Source organism: Pinus tabuliformis, chromosome J, assembly GCF_031772625.1.
Source record: "Pinus tabuliformis cultivar Carrire ecotype Pingquan chromosome J, CPIR1, whole genome shotgun sequence".
NCBI lineage: Eukaryota > Viridiplantae > Streptophyta > Pinopsida > Pinales > Pinaceae > Pinus > Pinus tabuliformis.
Genome location: NC_142295.1, coordinates 631,807,723 through 631,814,622, shown reverse-complemented (window position 1 = coordinate 631,814,622; position 6,900 = coordinate 631,807,723).

Below are 6,900 nucleotides of genomic sequence, written 5' to 3'. Positions count from 1 at the left end.
ATACAAAGACTAGGCACATTTTTGGTTGTAATCATCTATCTGGCGACTCTACTGGAGGCCGAACCTCTTGGCGACTCCACTCCATAATTCTGGCTCAGTTTGGGAGGCATACTTGGAGAAATCCTCAGAAATTGGGAGTTTACCCAGTACTTAACCCGGAAAAGACCATCAAGGAGAAGAAAGTATTGCAGAAAGGAGCATCGGGTTCAGGTAAACCTAAAAAATATTCTATATCTCTTCAAGAAGATCCTGCAATAGAAAAAATACATGTTGAAAGTACAGATTCTAATGCTAACGGTGAAGAAAAGCTCTCAAAAATTCATAAAGCTCCTTATTCTTTAGTTTCTCCTTTTGTTGTTAGCCTAAAGGGAACCTCACCTCCTATTCACCATACTCCTTTGGTCTCGTCAATCACTCCTCCGCCTTTTGTCATTCAAACTTCTAGTACTCTTTTAATCACCACAGTTATGGCAGGTCCGCAAGCATCCACCAAAATGGAAAGAATCATAGCCGCTAGGTATGGACCTCTGATACTGCCCACTCCTTTGAATGCTATGCCCACTGGAGAATATCAGAGGTATATGCCTAAGTTCGTTGGGACTAAAGGTGTCACCGCTGAAGAACACCTTGAGTCATTTTATAGCTATGCTGATAATCTAGATATTAGTGAATATGATGTGTGGATGAGAGTCTTTGTCCAAAGCCTAGATGGGGAGGCTAGGAAATGGTTCAGAGAACAAGCCCCAAGATCTATAGCGAATATCGAAAATTTATATGATGCATTCATAAAGCATTGGGGGGATAAGAAGGATCTCCTCTATTACCACACTGAGTTTGGGAACTTAAAGAGAGAAAATGGTGAACTGTTGTCCGATTTTAATAAGAGATTTAACCGCATGTATAGCAAGATATCAGTTGAAGTGAAGCCCACTACTACCTCTGCTAAACTCACCTATGCTAATGCTTTTGATTCTGACTTCTGCCTACTGTTGAGAGAGAGGCGGTGTGCTACTTTGGCTGACATGTAGGATGCATCCTTGGAAGTAGAATCAAACATCATGGTTGCAGAAAAACTCAAGGGAAATGCTAATAGAAGAAGACAGAGGGGCGAGTCTTCATCCTCCTCTGATCCCAAGATAGATAAAATGACCAAAATGATCGAGTCATTAGCCTCTGAAATTTCCAAATTAAAGTTTGAGCAACATCCTGGGAAAGGGAGAGCTCCCAATACCTTTGCTCCTAAATCCAAATCCATATAGAAGAGCTAATGAATAGTTGCAGATATTGCAAAGAAGCAAAGATGCCAATGAAGACCAAAGGGTCAAGACCCCTTTCCAGAATGTAGTCATGGAGGAAGAGCAGTTTGAAGAAGATGATGAGATCCATTGCCTTGAAGACAAAGGCAATGCTTCCTTTTTTACCGTAGCTGCCTATGAAAAGTCATTATGCAATGACCAGACTAACCAAGAATGGGGTGGTGAAGCTGTTCTACAGACTGGTGAACAACAAAGATATAATCTGAGGTCAAAGGCAAACAATGTCAAGGAGAATCCTGCTCAAAGAGCTGCTGTCCCAACGGAGTCACAAAACACCAGACAGAAAAGGTCGGCAGCTGATCAAGTCATCCTCAAAGCACCAACTCAAGAGGTAAGAATTTTTGACAAGTCCCCTTCCCCTTTTAGCTTTGAAGCAGAAGTCCAGAAGTTAAAAATATCTGTAGCTCTGTTAGAACTTGTAAAGAGTGAAGAGTTTAGAAAGACTATCTTGAAGCCCTTGAGCTGAAAGCCACACAAACCTCCACTGACTCTGTCAATTTGCAAGATGATAAACCCACAATTGTTCTTAGCCCAATGACTGAACCTGCTAATGATAATTCTCCATCATTTTATGTCTCCTTGACCATTCATGATAAAATCCTTCACAATTCCCTGCTAGACACCGGGGCTAGCCATAATGTGATGCCTAAAGCAGTCATGGAAGAGTTAGGCCTTGATGTCACCAGACCATATCATGATCTATTCTCCTTTGATTCAAGAAAGGTGAAATGTCTAGGACTGATTAAAGATTTAGCCTTTACCCTAACTCAGCTTCCCATGAATAGTATGGTAATGGACATTGTCGTAGCAGATGTCCCTCCCAAATTTGGCATGTTGTTGTCAAGAGGATGGATTAAGAGACTAGGTGGGACATTACAGAATGATCTATCGTATGCCACTGTCCCAGTTTTTGGAGGATAAAGCAGGAGATTGTACAGAGAAGCACAGCTGGCATATATCATCAGTGATAAGAAGAATCCTTCCAATCATCCTATATATGCTGTGGACACTGATTTTGGAGCATGTATACTCTGAATAGAAGAATCTCAGAAGGCCTCGACCCAGATCAAGAAACCAACAAATCAGGCTGAGGAAGAGCAAGGAAGTCAGATTTGGGAGATGTTCTTTGATGGATCATGTTCTAGGGAGACTGCAGGAGCAGGGCTGGTGCTGATATCTCCAAAACAAGAAAGCACACAACTGTCTTTTAAGCTGGCTTTTCAAGTCACTAATAACATAGCATAATATGAAGCTCTGATATTGGGCCTTAATGCAGCTAAAGATAGAGGAATCAGAAGCATAAAAGTGTTTGGGGATGCTGATCTGATCATTCAACAGGTAAACAAAATGTTTCAAACAAAGTACCCAAGGCTGAAAGCATACAGAGATGAGGTATGGAGACTCAAAGATTCCTTTGATAATTTCTATATTTCATATATCCCTAAAGCCAAAAATCAGCTTGCTGATTCCCTCGCTGTGTCTGCTAGCATGTTCATACCTCCCATGCCTCCTAGACTGATTTATGAATTTCAAATGAAATATAGACCATCCTTGCCTGATAATGTCCAGCATTGGAAAGTTTTTGAAGATGATGATGAAGTGAATAGGTTCTTGCAAGTCATTGATGAATTTTCTGAAATGCGAATTGACGAAGAGAATGAAGTTTTGGAAGAAAGCCCCCAATCCTAGCTTAGAAATAAAATTGGTAAAGTTAGCATTGTCCAACTTCCCAACAATCATATACCTAAGGGTCTAATTCCTCTAGAAATACTTTTTGATCAGAATGATGTGCCTTATAAGGCTACACAAAAATAAGACCAATCTGCAGTCTGTAAGTGTGATATAGGGAGTCCAGGTCAGCCAAGATATATAAATCTGTCCACTCATCTGTTTGCTGACCAAAGTTCTGAATACTGCAATTTAATGAAGCAATTTGCTGATGTCTTTGCCTGGGAATATATTGACCTGAAAATTTATGACAGAAAGATCATCCAACATAGAATCCATTTAGATAAGGACACCATCCCTTTCAAGCAGAAGCTGAGACTAATAAATCCTTTGCTCCTTCCACTCATTGAAAAAGAAATTAAAAAGTTATTGGCTGCCAAAATCATAGTCCCTCTCAGATATTCAAAATGGGTAGCCAACTTGGTAGTGGTAAGGAAGAAAAGTGGAGAAATCAGACTTTGTGTTGATTTCAGAAACTTAAATAAATGCTCTAAGAAAGACAATTATCCCCTACCCAAGATGGAGCATTTGCTGCAGAAAGTCTCAGGAGCCAAAGTGATGTCTTTCTTGGATGGATTTTCTGGGTATAATTGTTGTTGGGAAAAGTATCCAATACGGAATGACCCTATCCCACTCTAAGGGTGATAGTACCTCAGCAACAACCGAATGCAAAGCTATTCGAGATTACTTCTTTATGAGATGTAAGAGAGAGGAGAAAGAGATCCACTAACCGTTATCTTCCGCTAATGATTGATCCAATCTTCCCTCTTTGCTGCTTGCTCCCAGCTCCTTGCTATTTCACGGGCCGAGCTACACCAAGATCCTGCAAAATGACAAGAGAGGGAAACTACAAGAAGCATACATTCATAATTGATTCAAGGATTAGAATAAATCAAATATACAAGTATCAATACGCCACAGAGACACATGCATATAGAAGAACCTCAAATGCTTTATTAATGGAAGAAGTAAAGTTCTGAGAGTGTTACAACCATAAGAGGCCCAATCCAGCAACACCTCCCAGCAGAAAGAAATCTCCTCTTCACTTCCTTCAAAGCAATCACCCAATAGTTCTATACTCAAACCAACAGCACTTCCTTACAGTCACAAAATTCCAGCCTCCTTAGACCTCATGAGAGAGCTCTATATATAGGAGTTTTGGAGAAAGGATGAGTCAGCTTGAGGCTGGCATGAAGTTGACTAGTGTCCTCTCCCACTTCAGTTATTCTTCAGTTCTTGAGTCCACTTGGAGGTTCTTGCTTCCACTTGGATATCTAGACCCTCTTACTCATCACTAGGCGAATTCCCTGATCCAAGTGTCATTTTGGAAGCTTCCCGGGCATTGACACCTTGAGGAATGACTGTGCCACTTGGCCAATCTCGCCCAGCGCAGGTAGCCTTCATTAAAGTTGACATTCAGCGCAGGTATAGAGTGGAGCAGTTGACATTCAGCACAGATGCTCATTGGAGCAGTTGACATGATCCAGAATTAGCTTGTTTTTGAGTGTTTTCAGGTGGAGAACTGATATTTAGTGCTGTGGTTTGCTGACCTTGTTCCTCTAGGGGTAGGAACAACATGTTTAGGGACTTTGGATCCCTTAGATTATTGACATTTCATGCTTCATGCTGTAAGGCACAAAAATGTCTATAACAGTTGCCCCCTAAAGTATGAGGTCGTTTATTGGGTGAAATGCTTTATCAGGAGGATCCGAAGTTCATTCAATCGCTGAGAGGTGACCTGTAATAAAATACAATACAATACATTATTTTTCATTCTGCTTTCATGATCTAGCTGAGGCGAGCATTCCCATGCTCAGCTTTATAAATTCATTTTGGTACATATAACAGACGATCGTCTGATGATAGACTGATAATTTTCTACTGAAATTATCATCCTTTGAGTAGGATAATCATCTGCTGCAATGATGTACATATCAAATGTCTTTATATTTCCTGAATATATATCGTAGCCCGGATGGATGAAACTAGATCCGGGGTCTTCAAACTCGTTCGATCTTCACTCTAAGTACAAGTCGATCCATGTGAGAATTGCGCTGAAGTCGAACATGGAAAGACATCGCTTGATTACCGGTCAATGATGTAAACCGTTAACAAGTGCGAGAGGAATCACCAATAATGATAATGACCCTCAAGGTACTGCAGTACAATTCACGTGGTGTGAATATAGGACTTGGCGTCGAACACCACGCAAAATCTTCTGGTCGAAGGTCATTGATGTATACCTGTCGCCGGAAGTGAGAAACTTGCCATTGAGGCATGCAAGCTTCAAAGTACTGAGGGGGGTGTTCCTAGAAACCAGTACCTCTTTATTTTTGCCAAGCTTGAGGAGGATAACATATGCTTGTTCTATAACCTGCCCTTCGGGCAAGCCCATCGCTATGTTTTAACGAGCCTAGCGATAGGGAAACTCGTTCTCGTCTAAAGACAAGTTTGTCGCTATTTAATCATTTTAACGAGTCTAACGACAAGGAAAACTCGGTCCTTTTCATTTTTAGAGAGTCTGAAAAGGTACAGAAAGTTAACTCCAAAATTCCTTTTTCGTCATCTAATCCCTTAAGTCCGAAAAAGTATAAAAAAATACAGAAGGGATGAGTTTTCGATAACTTTAACGAGCCGAATAAAACAAGCGCTCGACCTTTTTGTGTAATAATCCCTCAGGTCCAAAAAGATTAAAATCTAGAGGAGGGATAGCTCTTCCGGTCACTTTAACGAGCTGGAAGGCCAAAACTCGGCAAACTTTTCATATTTTACGAGTCAGGAGAAAAGAGCTCAAAGAAGATTCGTCTTTTGAGGAACGAGTGATAAACAGGGATAGCAGCAGATTCCAGGTACAGGTTGGAATTTTCCAATCACGGCAGTGTCACAAGGATGGCTAGGTGAAATCACTCTTCGCAGCTGTTCCTCAAAATGGGTAAACAATCATATGGAGGTGAACGATTGGCCAAATGGAATGGAGGTGGCGGGTGCAAACACGACCAAGGTTTTTATGGCTAATAAATTTACGATCACAATGGTTATTTACTGGAGTAGGTTCATTTTTTAATGAGCTTAAACTCTGGAGGAAACTTTTTCTCACGCTTTTCTATTTTTTAACGAGCATAAATTCCACAGTAAAACTGCTCGATCTTATGTTTATTTTTTAACGAGCATGAACTATGTGCTAAAACTGCTCGGATCTCGCTTTTCTATTTTTTAACGAGCATAAATTCTGCGGTAAAACTGCTCGATATACCAGTCATAAGATAAGAAATGTCTCCTGCAAGATTCCAATTTTTATAGAGCTTGCACCTCACATAAGCTATGCTCCCTCTCATCCTTTCTTTATGCAAGTTCGGAAACGGCTAATCTAAAAAACAGATAAATAACTGCTCCTAGCTTGCACTCCAAAAGGTTTGCATGCCCCCAGGTATAAAGTACAATTTCAAGGCTGCCCCTACTTATCCGATAAAACATTTGTTTTAAAGGGTGAGGCTTGCCTCTTTCTGGTTACCCAAAGATTGTTTTGTTAACACCATCAAACGAAAACACTTCCTCGGCACTGTCTACCGAAGTAGACAATGGTGAATGACCTTTGTCAAACAAGTAACCTTATCAAAAGAATCCTGTTCTAGAACAACCCCTCTTCCTTCCACGGACGGGGTACGGACTAGTCATATTCCTTCGCGGAAATTCTACCTTATACCCAAGGTTTCCTCTGCCCGAAGCAGACCAGGATGCATGCCCCCTGGGTTCCAGTCCCATCTTTCCGAATCACTCGCACTTTTCGGGAAGGAGGACTGGGGGTGGAGACATTTCTTGGGTGAATAGACCATTGAGGGTTGGTATGTGACTATTT